This window comes from Lepidochelys olivacea, assembly GCF_965140295.1.
Source record: "Lepidochelys olivacea isolate rLepOli2 genome assembly, chromosome: 6".
NCBI classification, from domain to species: Eukaryota; Metazoa; Chordata; order Testudines; family Cheloniidae; genus Lepidochelys; species Lepidochelys olivacea.
In genome coordinates this window covers 116,981,580-116,997,134 of record NC_140416.1, presented here as the reverse complement: position 1 = coordinate 116,997,134, position 15,555 = coordinate 116,981,580, and the positions used below count along the sequence as shown (strand labels likewise).

At 47.1% G+C, this 15,555-nt stretch overlaps 1 protein-coding gene across 3 annotated transcripts in view; it reads left to right on the top strand.

The window, feature by feature from the left end:
• Nucleotides 1–15,409: 15,409 nt before the first annotated feature.
• The window catches only part of LRRC9 (leucine rich repeat containing 9), an 83,396-nt gene continuing 83,250 nt past the window's right edge, over nucleotides 15,410–15,555 (top strand). For all 3 annotated transcript variants that reach the window (XM_084631510.1, XM_084631512.1, XM_084631511.1), the window contains exon 1: nucleotides 15,410–15,473. The gene's annotated coding sequence lies outside the window, so the exon portion shown is untranslated. The remainder of the gene's footprint in view (nucleotides 15,474–15,555) is intronic.

Genomic DNA, 15,555 nt, shown 5'->3' with positions numbered 1-15,555 from the left:
CCTTTGCTCAAAATATAATGTTTGTTTAATAACCTTTTGGAATAGTAACATTAGAAAGGATGTTGCATTAATTTAATCAGAATGTTATCCTCAAATTGCAGACAATTAAGTCACATCCTTCAAACCATATTTTGATGCATATTTATATATAATGTGGATGTAATGATCCTGAATAATAATGAAATGCAATATAATAGCTTGGCACTTCCCTATTAGATGTTAGTAGCAAATGGCTTTAAGTTCTTGGGCCTTTAGGTACATAACATCTTAAAATTATAAATCAGCTATCTTTATCACCAAAATAAACCTAAGGCACGCCTATCCTATTGCTTGGTATCAACCTTTAATTCAGGAATCTGAGCTACAGATGGGTGAATTATGCAGTATAAATGGATGGATGACTAGTTTTTTCATCATAAGAACTTGCATGGAGAATGCAGAAAAATGAAAGCCTCTCATATCTTAATTAACAGAGTATTAAAAGCTGCCAGGTTTTTGTTTCCTGGAGCAAAAATCTAAATAGCAGCATAGAAAAAAGCTGTCATTGGGCACACTGCAACTGTCTCTTACATTCACGGCTTCTCTCAACCAATAAATATCAACTTTTATAATTTTTCTTTTCTGGAGACTTTTTAAAAAACTTTTGTGAAATCCTGTTATGGATCACCATCTGATCAAAAAATATGCAATTAACGATAAAGCCAACTGAGAAAGCAGATCTTTAAAACCACTGGCTTTAAGCTGATTTTGTAGCAGGGCCAACTGGTTATCAAATCCAGGCTATGATACAACAATGTTGCAACATTCTTTTACTGTTAAATGATGTTACTGGATATCTCTACCATAGGATGTAAATAGTCCAATGAGGATTTGTTAACATTGGCTTCAGGATGTTTTTGCTCATAATATGCCTTAACCTGGACTGACAGGCCTTGGTCCCTATACCCCATACAGACAGGCCAATTAATGTACTATTGCACACTGTTCCACCCCAGCAGGTTTTCAATTTCCATTGTGCTTCGCAGACACAGAGACGTGCCAATACAACATGGAGAGAAATACGAGAGAAGAAAAAGGGCAGAAAATTCCTCATTTTCATTGCCGCTTTTGATTGCAGGCTGTTTTTGCCCTGCATATTAGACAAAATGCACCAGTAGTGCTGCTGCTAAGGTGAAAAGTCACCCTCCCTGTCCCACTGTCCCCTTTGGCTGGTAATCCACCAGTGGTTAAATAATAGGCTATGGCTACTCACGAACTCCCCCAAGCAACCCTCTTATTTCAGCTACTCCGGGTCTTCATCTAGTTATAATCCTGCTCCTGAAAGTGCATTTGTAGAGATGCTCCTGGGACAAGACAAGAACCATTCTGTCCACTCCTTCCTTGCCAGTTAAGAAGGTTCCAAAACTCCTGAACCTCTATACTCTAGAGCAACCCTCTATCAGGCTCTGGGTTCTATCTAGGCAGTCAGGCCTGGTGGTTGGAACCATGGTCAAGAACAGGTACCAAGGGTCAAAGCCAGCAGTAGCGTTTGGATTGGGCTGAGGGCAAGGCTGAAACTGGGGTCAGGAAACAGGCTGTGGGTCAGAACCAGGATCAGAGTCTAGATGCAAGCCAAAAGGCTGAAGCCAGATTGGAGTCCATCTGAGGGTCTGGGGTCAGGAGGCAGGTACAAGGCTGGAATAGGTCAGTAACAGGGCTGGAGCAAGGATGGAGTAGGGCACGGACAAGGCTGAAATGGGTTGGGACAAGGCTCAGGCAAGGATGGGGCAGGAAGAGGAATCAGATCAAGGGAGGTTGGAAGCCTAGGGAGTCTGTAACACTGCGAGGCAGCAGGAAGGTTCCTGCCTGGGTAGTGCTGTTGCACAGACTAACTGGCAGCTCTACCAAGTAGGGTTGCCAGGCATCCAGTTTTTTACCGGAACATCCGGTCAAAAAGTGACCCTGGCAGCTCCAGTCAGCACCGTTGACCAGGCCATTAAAAGTCCGGACAGCAGCGCAGTGGGGCTAAGGTAGGCTCCCTGCCTGCCCTGGCTCTGCGTAGCTCACTAGAAGTGGCCGGCATTTCCCTGCGGCCCCTAGGTACAGGGATCAAGGAAGCTCCGTGGGTTGCCCCCACCCCCCAGCGCCAGCTCCCATTGGCCATGAACCGTGGCCAATGGGAGCTGTGCGGGCAGCACCTGTGGGCATAGGCAGCACACACCGTGCAGCATCATCTGGCCATGCCTCCGCCTAGGGACTGGACGTATCGGCCTCTTCCGGGAGCAGTGTGGAGCCAGGGCAGGCGGGGAGCCTGCCTTTGCCCTGCTGTGCCACCAACTGGGAGCCGCCTGAGGTAAGCACCGCCCGGCTGGAGCCCACATCCCGAACCCCCTCTTGCACCCCAACCCCCAGCCCCAGGTCGGAACCTCCTTCCACACCCTAACTCCCTCCGAGACCCTACACTCTACCCATACCCCAAACCCTGACTGCACCCAAACTCCCTTCCAGACCCCGCACCCAGACCCCAACCCCCTGCCCCATCCCTAAACCCCCTCCCAGAGCCTGCACCCCCTCTGCATCCTAACTCCCTGCCCCAGCCCTGAGCCCCCTCCCACCAAACCCCTCATCCTCAACCCCACCCCAGAGTCCACACTCCCAGCTGGAGCCTTCACCCCCTCCTGCACCCCAACCCCCTGCCCCACCCCAGAGCCCCCTCCTGCAACCTGAATCCCTCATTTCTGGCCCCACCTCAGAGTACTCACCCCCTCCCGCACTCCAACCCCCTGCCCCAGCCCAGTGAAAGTGAGTGAGGGTGGGGGAGAGTGAGCGACTGAGGAAGGGGGCTGGAATGAGTGCAGGGTGGGGGGTCAGAGAAGGGGCAGGGCCTAGGGATAGGGGCTGGGCAAGGGTGTTCAGTTTTGTGCAATTAGAAACTTGGCAACCTTACTTGCAGGGTCAGTAAAATACCTGTGCTTGAGGGTCATCTGACCTGAGCTCTGCCTAGGAATGGGTTGCTGCAGCTCTCTTGGATGGAATGTCATGACACCTATTGAAGCACTGGGGATGGGTGGGTGTGGGCCTGCCCACATCTAAAGGTCCCTCCCCACAGCCTAAGGGAAGGAGCCACTGGACCCAGGCATCAACTAGTCATGGCGGACAACAAATGAGAAACCAGGGATGGGAGTGAGGGTTACATGTTCAAAATCAGGGATCCAAAGAGGGGCACGGAGCAGAGAACACCAGACAGAGCCCCCTGCTCCTCAAAAGCTTCCAGGGAGCCAGTGGTCTCAGCCCAGAGGAAATCTGCCTGGAGGTATGCCTTCCACAGGGATCAGAAATAGGCCCCACAGTCACAGAGTACCCCCTGTCCAGTTTCTTCCTCCTGGGTGAGAGTCATGGCACCTGTTGAGCTCCCAGGGGTGGGCAAGCGCAAGCCTGCCCACATCTAAAGGCCTCTCCCCCCAGCCTAAGGGGAGGGGCCACTGGACCCAGGACTCAAGTGAATGTGGGGAAACAACAAATGAGAAACCAGGGATGGGAGTGAGGGTTACAAGGTCAAAATCAGAGAGCCAGAGGGGGACAACGAGCAGAGAACCCCAGACAGCATCCACTGCTCCTCAAAGGCATCCAGGGAGCCAGTGGACGCGGCTCAGAGGAACTCTGCCAAGAGACATGACTTCAGAAGAGATGAGAAATCGGCCCCACAGTGACAGAGCATTCCCCCACCCGATTCAGCTTCCTCCTCCTGGGGCAGAATCACGGCAGCTGAGTGAGCAGCCCTGATCTCGCTGTGGGTTTGCCTCACCCCCCACAATGCCTTGAACCTCTACTCTCTACCTACTACAAACGAGGACATTTTCAATAGGGAAACTACACAAAGGCCAGAACCTCAGCTGGTGCAAAATTAGCATAGCCCCACTGGCTTCAGTAGAGTGACATCAATTTACACCAGCTGAGGATTTGAGCCAAAATGTTTTTCCTTCAATCACAAACACAAGAAATTGCTCCTCCCCACTTCTGAGTTAGTCTGATCCAATATCCACTGAAATCAGTGGAAAGACTCACAGTGATATCTGTGGAGCTTTATCATGCCCTATTGGCAGTTCAACCTGCATGTGTAGAAGAGAGAAGAAAGAAAAATCTGCTACTTTTTCAAGCTACTCCTGCTAGCAGAGTTTGTTCTCTTATTAAATTGGGAGGCATTCAGCTGCTAAAGTGATGGGGGTAATATTCATACCTAGAACAGAAGATATTGCCTGGAAAGGATGAGTAGTTTGAGTCCCATGTCAGACAAACTGATTTATTCTACTATTTTAAAACATTAAGGAAAATGTATTTTTAAAGCTTTTAAGCACTTGCTAGGTTTATATTTATTGATAGATTTCAGGAAGAAAAAATTAAATCAATAAAAAGGAAACCTTAAAAAGGGCTTGACATTTCTTCTTAGAGATTATTCTTGAAAACGTAGGGTGGGATTTTCTAAAGCTCTGAGTGTTGGCCTGGCTCTGCCTCCATTGAAGTCAATGGTTTAAAAGCACTAAGCTTTGGCCCAGCACTGCTTTGGCTGCAGCCAATGATAAATTTCACATTTATTCTCCCTCATGCTTTTTTTTTTTTTTTTATGGTTAGTCCAAGACGAATCAAAACCGTTGCCTTTGTGCCAGTGGCGCAGCACTGCTGTTCATCTTGTCCCTCCAGCAAACAACTTCCTGGTGCAGCTGCTGGAGGAACCAACCAGGGGCTGTTCTTCTCTTGACCTCCTGCTTTCAAAGAGGGAAGAATTGGTAGGGGAAGTAGAATTGGGTGGCAGCCGTGACCATGAGATGGTTGAGTTCAGGATTCTCACAAAAGGAAGAAAGGCGAGTAGCAAAATATATACCCTGGACTTCAGAAAAGCAGACTTTGACTCCCTTAGGGAACTGATGAGCAGGATCCCCTGGGAGGCTAATATGAGAGGGAAAGTAGTCCAGGAAAGCTGGCTGTATTTTGAAAAAGCCTTATTGAGGGCACAGGAACAAACCATCCCGAGGTGCAGAAAGAATAGCAAATATGGCAGGCAACCAGCTTGGCTTAACAATGAAATCTTCTGTGAGCTTAAACACAAAAAGGAATCTTACAAGGTTTGGAAACTTGGACAGATGACTAGGGAGGCGTATAAAGATATTGCTTGAGCATGCAGGGGTGTAATCAGGAAAGCCAAAACACAGTTGGAGTTGCAGCTAGCAAGGGACGTGAAGGGTAACAAGAAGGGTTTCTACATATATGTTAGCAGCAAGAAAAAGGTCAGGGAAAGTGTGGGACCCTTCCTGAATGGGGGAGGCAACCTAGTGACAGATGATGTGGAAAAAGCTGAAGTACTCAATGCTTTTTTTGCCTCAGTCTTCACAGTCAAGGTCAGCTCCCAGACTGCTGTCCTGGGCAACACAGTGTGGGGAGGAGATGAGCAGCCCTCATGGTGAAAGAACAGGTTAAGAACTATTTAGAAAAGTTGGACATGCACAAGTCCATGGGTCCAGGTCTAATGCATGTAAGGGTGCTGAAGGAGTTGGCTGATGTGATTGCAGAGCCATTGGCCATTATCTTTGAAAATTCATGGTGACTGGGGGAGGTCCTGGATGATTGGAAAAAGGCAAATACAGTGCCCATCTTTAAAAAAGGGAAGAAGGAGAATCTGGGGAACTACAGACTGGTCACCTCACCTCAGTCCCTGGAAAAATCATGGAGCAGGTCCTCAAGGAAACCATTTTGAAACACTTGGAGGAGAGGAAGGTGATCAGGAACAGTCAACATGGATTCACCAAGGGCAAGTCATGCCTGACCACCCTGATTACCTTCTATGATGAGATAACTGGCTCTGTGGATATGGGGAAAGTAGTGGACGTGATATATCTTGACTTTAGCAAAGCTTTTGATGCAGTCTCCCACAGTATTCTTGCCAGCAAGTTAAAGAAGTATGGGCTGGATGAATAGACTATAAGATGGATAGAAAGCTGGCTAGGTTGTTGGGCCCAACAGTGATCAACGGCTAGATATCTAGTTGGCAGCCAGTATTCATAGAATATCAGGGTTGGAAGGGACCTCAGGAGGTCATCTAGTCCAACCCCCTGCTGAAAGCAGGACTAATCCCCAATTTTTGCCCCAGATCCCTAAATGGCCCCCTCAAGGATTGAACTCACAACCCTGGGTTTAGTAGGCTAATACTCAAACCACTGAGCTATCCTTCCCCCCATCAAGCAGAGTACCCCAGGCATCAGCCTGGGGCTGGTTTTGTTCAACATCTTTGTTAATGATCTGGATGATGGGAGGGAGAGGGAGGGATAGCTCAGTGGTTTGAGCATTGGCCTGCTAAACCCAGGGTTGTGAGTTCAATCCTTGAGGAAGCCATTTAGGGATCTGGGGCAAAAATTGGGGATTGGTCCTGCTTTGAGCAGGGGGTTGGACTAGATGAGCTCCTGAGGTCCCTTCCAACCCTGATATTCTGTGATTCTATGGGATTAATTGCACCCTCAGCAAGTTCACAGATGACACTAAGATGGGGAGAGAGATAGATATGCTGGAGGGTAGGAATAGGGTCCAGAGTGACCTAGACTAATTGGAGGATTGGGCAAAAAGAAATCTGATGAGGTTCAACAAGGACAAGTGCAGAGTTCTGCACTTAGGACAGAAGAATCCCATGCACTGCTACAGGCTGGGGACCGACTGGCTAAGCAGCCGTTCTGCAGAAAAGGACCTGGGGATTACAGTGGACACAAAGTCAGCAGTGTGCCCTTGTTGCCAAGAAGGTTAACGGCATATTGGGCTGCATTCGTAAGAGCGTTGCCAGCAGATCAAGGGAAGTGATTATTCCCCTCTATTCGGCACTGGCGAGGCAACATCTGGAGTATTGCATCCAGTTTTGGGCCCCCCACTACAGAAAGGATGAGGACAAATTGGAGAGAGTCCAGCGGAGAGCAACGAAAATGATCAGGGGGCTTGTGCACATGACTTACGAGGAGAGGCTGAGGGAACTGGGCTTGTTTAGTCTGCAGAAGAGAAGAGTGAGGGGGGATTTGATAGCAGCCTTCAACTACCTGAAGGGGGGTTTCAAAGAGGATGGAACTCGGCTGTTCTCAGTGGTGGCAGATGACAGAACAAGGAGCAATGGTCTCAAGTTGCAGTGAGGGAGGTCTAGGTTGGATATTAGGAAACACTGTTTCACTAGGAGGGTGGTGAAGCACTGGAATGGGTTACCTAGGGAGGTGGTGAAAACTCCATCCTTAGAGGTTTTTAAGGCCTGGCTTGACAAAGCCCTGGCTGGGATGATTTAGTTGGTGTTGGTCCTGCCTTGAGCAGGGGGTCGGACTAGATGATCTCCTGAGGTCTCTTCCAACCCCAATCTTCTATGATTCTATGATTATGTTTACCAATGTTCATTACTTTGCACTTATCACCATTGAATTTCATCTGCCATTTTGTTGCCTAGACACCCAGCGAGATCCCTTTGCAACTCTTCACTGTCAACTTTGGACTTCACTATCTTGAGTAATTTTGTATCATCTGCAAATTTTTCCCCCTCACTGCTCAGCCCTTCTCCAGCTCATTTATGAATATGTTAAACAGCACAGGTCCCAGTACAGATTCTTGAGAGACCCTACTATTTATCTCTTTTCATTGTGAAAGCTGACCATTTATTCCTATCCAATGTTCCCTCTAATTTTTTACATCCATGTGCAGAATGAATTTTGTTATGTGCACCAATATGGAGGTGATGAGTGGCGGGGGCGGGGATGAGGGGTTCGGCTTGTGGGAGCAGGCTCAGGGCTGGGGCAGAGGGTTGGGGTGCGGGGTGTGAGGGCTGCGGCTGGGGGTGCAGGCTCTGGGGTGGGAACGGGGATGAGGAGTTTGGGGTGCAGGCTGCCCTGGGGCTGTGGCAGGGAGAGAGGATTCCCCCCAGCTCTCTCTTGCTGAAGCATCCCAGGGCTGGGGCTGGGGAAGAGGTGCCTCTCCCCAGCCACAACAGCTCCCAAGCCGGGCCCGATGGAGAGATGCCTCTCCCCACCACAGCCCTGCACACGCCACTACCTCTCTTCTCTCCAGTCCAGGCCCCTGTGGCTATGCACCTGTGAGTCCCTTGATAGCCTGCTGCGCAGCCTTAGTCCCTATCTTTTGTTTCCTATCTTTTAACTAGTTACTGATCCATGAGAGAACCTTTCCTCTTATCTCATGACTTACTAAGCTTACTTTGCTTAGAAGTCTTTGATGAGGGACCCTTTGTTTGATTCTAAGTAGCAGCAGTGAAGCATTTGGTCAGCTTGTTGAGAAGGAACTATTCTGAGTAAGGTTTCAGAGTAGCAGCCGTGTTAGTCTGTATTACGCAAAAAGAAAAGGAGGACTTGTGGCACCTTAGAGACTAACCAATTTATTTGAGCATAAGCTTTCGTGAGCTACAGCTCACTTCATCGGATGCATTCAGTGGAAAATACAGTGGGGAGATTTATATACATAGAGAACATGAAACAATGGGTGTTACCATACACACTGTAACGGGAGTGATCACTTAAGGTGAGCTATTACCAACAGGAGAGCAGGGGATGGGGGGGCTGAATCGAGGGTCCTTTTGTAGTGATAATCAAGGTGGGCCATTTCCAGCAGTTGACAAGAACGTCTGAGGAACAGTGCGGGGTGGGGGGGGGGAATAAACACGGGGAAATAGTTTTACTTTGTGTCATGACCCATCCACTCCCATTCTTTATTCAAGCCTAAGTTAAGTGTATCCAGTTTGCAAATTAATTCCAATTCAGCAGTCTCTCGTTGGAGTCTGTTTTTGAAGTTCTTTTTGTTGAAGAATTGCCACTTTTAAGTCTGTAATCGAGTGACCAAAGAGATTGAAGTGTTCTCCGACTGGTTTTTGAACATTATAATTCTTGATGTCTGATTTGTGTCCATTTATTCTTTTACGTAGAGACTTTGTCCAGCTTGACCAATGTACATGGCAGAGGGGCATTGCTGGCACATGATGGCATATATCACATTGGTAGATGTGCAGGTGAACCAGCCTCTGATAGTGTGGCTGATGTGATTAGGTCCTATTTCCCCATGTTTATTCCCCCACCCCTCACCCCCCACTGTTCCTCAGACATTCTTGTCAACTGCTGGAAATGGCCCACCTTGATTATCACTACAAAAGGACCCTCAATTCAGCCCCCCCCATCCCCCCGCTCTCCTGTTGGTAATAGCTCACCTTAAGTGATCACTCCCGTTACAGTGTGTATGGTAACACCCATTGTTTCATGTTCTCTATGTATATAAATCTCCCCACTGTATTTTCCACTGAATGCATCCGATGAAGTGAGCTGTAGCTCACGAAAGCTTATGGTCAAATAAATTTGTTAGTCTGTAAGGTGCCACAAGTACTCCTTTTCTTATTCTGAGAAAGTGTCCAATCAAGAAACACTTAACTGACAATGGATCTTGGGAGACTCCAATCCACATCTGAGGAGCCTTCCGGGGAAAGTTCAAGGTAGCATGTGAGCAATGGCTGCCGCCTGCAAACTGAGTCATGCATGGACATGTGACTTGCCCATGTGACTCCAAACTCCATCTTGCTGCTGTGATTTTCCAAAGTAAGAACAAAGGGGTTTCCTTCCACATGGCAGAGGATATAAAAGGCCGTGGAAACGCCTCCATTTTGTCTTCAATCCTGCTTCTGACCTCTGGAGGAACTGTGCTTGAAACTGAAGCTCTGAAAAAAGGACTGAACGACCCATCCAAGCTGGAATGTTTGTACTCCAGAGACTTGATTGGTTTAAATCAGCAGTAATCCCATCAAGCCTGAAACAAGCCTGAACTAAGAACTTTGCAATTGTTGTATGTATTTGATTCCATTTAACGAATTATAACTTTCATCTATACTCCTTTCTTTTATGAATAAACATTTAGATTTTAGATTCTAAAGTATTGCAATGGCGTGATTTGTGGGTAAGATCTGACTTGTATATTGACCTGGGTCTGGGGCTTGGTCCTTTGGGATCAGGAGAACCTTTTTTCTTTTACGGGGGTATTGGTTGTCATAACCATTCATCCCCATAAGGAGTGGTGCTGGTGGTGATCGTGTACTGTGAAATGGAGTGTCTGAGGGAATTGTTTGTATGATTTCTGGTTAGCCAGTGGGGTAAAACTGAAGTCCTCTCTGTTTGGCTGGTTTGGTGTGCGCTTTAGTGCCTTAGCCCTGCTCCGGGGCTACAGTCTGTTCAAGGGAGCCAGTGTTGATCATAGTTCAGCTGCAAATATTGAGAAGGATAAACTATGGTCAATATCTCTTCTCCTAAGCTAATTGTGCTATTTCCTAGTGTACATAATGACTTACTTGGAAAAGTCTTTTTTTAAACCTATCCAAAGACATAACTTTATTAGTCAATTAAACTTCATTAAAAATAGAGCCAAAACTAAGCATACAGCTGTCACATTTCTTAATTGATACTAAGAGTCTGCTAAAATGTCTTCAGTCTTATTGACAGGTTTCAGAGTAACAGCCGTGTTAGTCTGTATTCGCAAAAAGAAAAGGAGGACTTGTGGCACCTTAGAGACTAACCAATTTATCTGAGCATAAGCTTTCGTGAGCTACAGCTCACTTCATCGGATGCATCCGATGAAGTGAGCTGTAGCTCACGAAAGCTTATGCTCAGATAAATTGGTTAGTCTCTAAGGTGCCACAAGTACTCCTTTTCTTTTAGTCTTATTGACTACAACTCATTCAACTCACTGAAAATCCAGTTTCTAAAATGTAATCTGTTTTAGGTATTTTTACATGCCCATCACCATAGTATCTAAGCACTTAATCTGATGCTTTATGTAATGTAAGTATGTAGGCAGAAATGATACTGGAAATATTTTGATATAATGAAAGACACATTGGAAGTCAGAAGCATACACGTGACAGTTTACAAGTGGCTGCCTAAGAGCCGCATATAGATTGCAAACTATATTGATTTAAGGATGATAAGGATTCCAGAAACACATACAATGATGTCTGCTTAGCATGCCTGGTGCAAACACTTTGCCTGCTGCTTTATAAAAAATATCAATAGCAGTAAAAGGCAATGGCAGAAGTATGTACCCAGGATGCCCAGTGATCCAAGAGAATCTGATCAGTGATTTCAAAAGTTGCTGCAGCAGTCAGCAAAACTATAACAGGAAGAAGCCCAAAAGTAAGTGTCCATTAGTAAAGCATCATCAGCACTTAAAGAATTCCCTTCACTATCCTATGAAATGATCTCAAATTATACCAAAATGTTTTAGCAGAATTAAAGCAGAATGTATTAGGGCAGAAGGTAAAAGATAACGCACGGCAGAACTTTGAAATGATTAATTCAATCATTTTAAGAGAGGTTTGAAAATCCTTTACATTAAAAGAGAGACCCTAACTGCTGCTGCCTTACAGTTTGAAAATGCTGTACATGCAAACATTATATAAGTGTTAACAGCTTCATAAACCTGCAGGGAATTATCTAGCAGTAATGTCAGTTTTGCTTCTTGTTGAGTTGAGCTCATAATTAATATTGCCATGCTTCTCTGCATGTCTGTAGCAGTTGAAGAGATTAGAGATATTATGCAAACAGATTCCAATGATGAGTCATTCAGCTACAGGCTCAAAAACAAAGCCTGTTTTATTATTACGCTTAGTACTACTAAGCATTCAGTTTTGGACACAAGTGCTTATTTTTAAGTGGCCATCTAATCACTGTTTTAAAATTATGAGCCAGATAATCAACTGGTGTAAATTGGTGTAGCTAAAATGGAACTATGCTGATTTACACCAGCTGAGGATCTGGCCCCATGGTGCCTTGTTTGTTGATCTAGAACAGTGGTTTTCAACCTTTTTTTCATTTGTGAACACCTAAAAAATTTCAAATGAAGGCGTGGACCACTGTGGAAATTCAACCTGTGTTCCACGGACCGCTACCATGGAAGTCTTAGACTGAAAATTGATTGGACAGAATTCAACTATAAATGTTACACGTGCATGGCATGGCATTTAAGGCAGCTTGTGAGATAGGGTGTTAAACTGTGGACTTCTATATTAATGACAACACTTCTGGGTTTTGACCAGTAGGTGTGGGTATTCACATACTTTTGAGGGATCAAAAAATGGACAGCGTTTTCTGGCATCTGAAACTTTATTTTCATCATCACCCTTCGTGGACCCCTTAAACATAGTCTGTGGATCCCCAGGGATTTGCAGATCACAGGTTGAAAACCACTGATTTAGAAAATAAATTAAAGTAACTTACTAGGCAAGACAGACTTTTATTACAGAACCCAATGTAGTAGCATTTAAATTTGTGCAGCAGAAATAGAAATTAGACTAGGCAGAGTAGATAACTGATGGCTGTTTTTTCTCTGAAGTGAAAAAATGAGCATTCTTTTCATCGGCAGTCATAACTACCATGCTTTTAACCTGATTTTATATAAAAAGGTTTTGTGTTTCTATGTAAGTGTTATATGTGGGTTATGATTGGAATCCTAAAAGGGCATATAAAAATTGATAAATTCACTTTATTTGGTACAAAAAAGCCTACTACATTTACGTGAACTAATAAGTCACACGCAATGTTGATAGCTGGGAGGTATGCAGGTCCCAAATAGAAAATCTTTAATCAAATATTAAATGAATGAAAATTGCATTATATGGAATCAGAGTGACATCTGGTGACATGAAAGAGCAATGCAAACACATGTAAAGAGCTTGAGGTTAGGATTTGTCTAGTAGGGCTGGTTGAAAAATGGGGGAGTTGTTGGAAATGTTGATGAAAATAAAAGAAATTAGAAATGTTTTCAGACAAAAACGTTTTCAATGAAAATTCAAAAATTTCCATAGAAAGCAGACACTTTTCATAAAAAAAATTCTGCCAAAAACAGTTTTAATGGACGTTTCAGAGTAGCAGCCGTGTTAGTCTGTATTCGCAAAAAGAAAAGGAGTACTTGTGGCACCTTAGAGACTATCTTGTTAGTCTCTAAGGTGCCATAAGTACTCCTTTTCTTTTAGTTTTAATGGAAATTTTTCAACCAGTCCTATTGTCTACCCAAGAAAGTTACGGGTTTAATTTAGTTTTTAAATAGTTACATGTGTGCAAAAGGCTGTGTGGATACTTATTTCAGGTTAGGAATGGATCACTTGGGTTTACGTTAAACTTAAATTAAAATTTCTAATCAATTAAAGTGAAGACCAAATAAGCCACTCTCACTGAAAGAAGAGTGTCTCCATAGCTTTTTGCACCAGTTTACCTATAGCTGTTTAAATTCACATTTGAAGGTAAACCAGTGCAACTTTCTTGTGTGTACAAGTGTCACCCAGATCAAGAAAGACAAATGAGCCAGAATAAAAGTGTCACCCTGGCTACAAGCTTCAGGATATTTGGCAAAGTCGCTTGTAGGCTGACAATGACGTACCTAGAGATCCAGAGAGAACGAGTCATCTCAACTGAAACTAGTAGCGCAGAGCTAGAGTTGCACCTTTGGGGAATACTATGTTTTTAACACAAGCATAAATGTGTTAAATTTTCATTTTTAAAGAGAACAGAATGCTACCACCTTCCCTTTTCTTCCCACTGTGATAAGTGAAGGACCTGGGGCCTGATTCTTCCCTTGTTTGGTCTGGTGTAAACCCAGAGTAACTCAGCTGAAATCAGGACACTTACAAATCTGGTCTCAGGAGAGAATCAAGGCCCGCCATTCTTTTTATCCTAACGGAGATACAACACTAGATTCATGCCTAGGGAAAGGCCATAGCAGGATGGATGAGACTCCTTGAATGACATAAAAAGAAAAGGAGGACTTGTGGCACCTTCGAGACTAACAAATTTATTTGAGCGTGAGCTTTCGTGAGCTGCAGCTCACCTCATCGGATGCATTCAGTGGAAATTACATGTTCACATTCTACAAGGGTTCGTGCTGCTTTCGGCTCTAAGGCAGATAATTCTATGTAGGTTTCAGAGTAACAGCTGTGTTAGTCTGTATTCGCAAAAAGAAAAGGAAAAAGAGTACTTGTGGCACCTTAGAGACTAACCAATTTATTTGAGCATAAGCTTTCGTGAGCCACAGCTTACGCTCAAATAAATTGGTTAGTCTCTAAGGTGCCACAAGTACTCCTTTTCTTTTTGCGAATTCTATGCAGGGATTTCACGTAGGATTTCAGAGGTGGGGTGGGACTGGAGACTGCTTTGTATCCTTCCCAGCAAGAGAAGGCGGGGTAGCTCGCCTCTCCCCTCTGCACTGCCAATGCTCCTGCTGTGAGCGCTTCGCCCAGGGAGTGACCCTTGGTGCTGGGCCTCACAGACGACACTGTGTGCAGGGGTGGGCACTGGGGGGCAGGTCTGAGCCCCTTTTCCCCCCCTCCCCCCGGAGAGAGACTGGAGGGCAGGTCTGAGACTCTCATCCCGCCCCCCCCCGGAGAGAGACTGGGGGGCAGGTCTGAGACCCTCATCCCGCCCCAGAGAGAGACTGGGGGCAGGTCTGAGACCCTTTTCCCCCCCTCCCCCCGGAGAGAGACTGGAGGGCAGGTCTGAGACCCTCATCCCCCCCGGAGAGAGACTGGGGGGCAGGTCTGAGACCCTCATCCCGCCCCAGAGAGAGACTGGGGGCAGGTCTGAGCCCCTTTTCCCCCCCTCCCCCCGGAGAGAGACTGGAGGGCAGGTCTGAGACCCTCATCCCCCCCCCCCCCCGGGAGAGAGACTGGGGGGCAGGTCTGAGACCCTCATCCCGCCCCAGAGAGAGACTGGGGGCAGGTCTGAGACCCTTTTCCCCCCCTCCCCCCAGAGAGAGACTGGAGGGCAGGTCTGAGACCCTCATCCCCCCCCCCCCCGGGAGAGAGACTGGGGGGCAGGTTTGAGCCCCTCTTCCCCCCCCCTCCCAGAGAGACTGGGGGCATGTCTGAGCCCCTCTTCCCCCCCCTCCCAGAGAGACTGGGGGCAGGTCTGAGCCCCTCTTCCCCCCCCCCTCCCAGAGAGACTGGAGGGCAGGTCTGAGACTCTCATCCCCCCGCCCCCCCCGGAGAGAGACTGGGGGCAGGTCTGAGCCCCTCTTCCCCCCCCCTCCCAGAGAGACTGGGGGCATGTCTGAGCCCCTCTTCCCCCCCCTCCCAGAGAGACTGGGGGCAGGTCTGAGCCCCTCCCAGAGAGACTGGAGGGCAGGTCTGAGACTCTCATCCCCCCGCCCCCCCCGGAGAGAGACTGGGGGCAGGTCTGAGACTCTCATCCCCCCCCCGGAGAGAGACGATGGATGGAGCGACGGACAGGTCTGACCTCCGCCCCCGCCCCCGCCCCCGCGCGACACGGTGGAAAGAGAGGTGTAAGCCCCGCCCCCACCGGTATCACGTGACACCGTCTTTCCTGCGGTTTGAGGCTCCTCCGCGTGGGCGGGGAGGTGGTTTCCTAGGCGACGGCAGAGGCTGCCGAACACAGCGTGCGCCGCGCTCAGCCCGCTCCGGCCCTGCCCACGCGGGGTCCTTGGAGGCCCAGGTACGTGACTGCCCCGGCCCCCTTCCCACCCCTCACCCCATAGCGGGTAACCCCCCCGCCTGGGCCCCATTCCCCCCCTCAC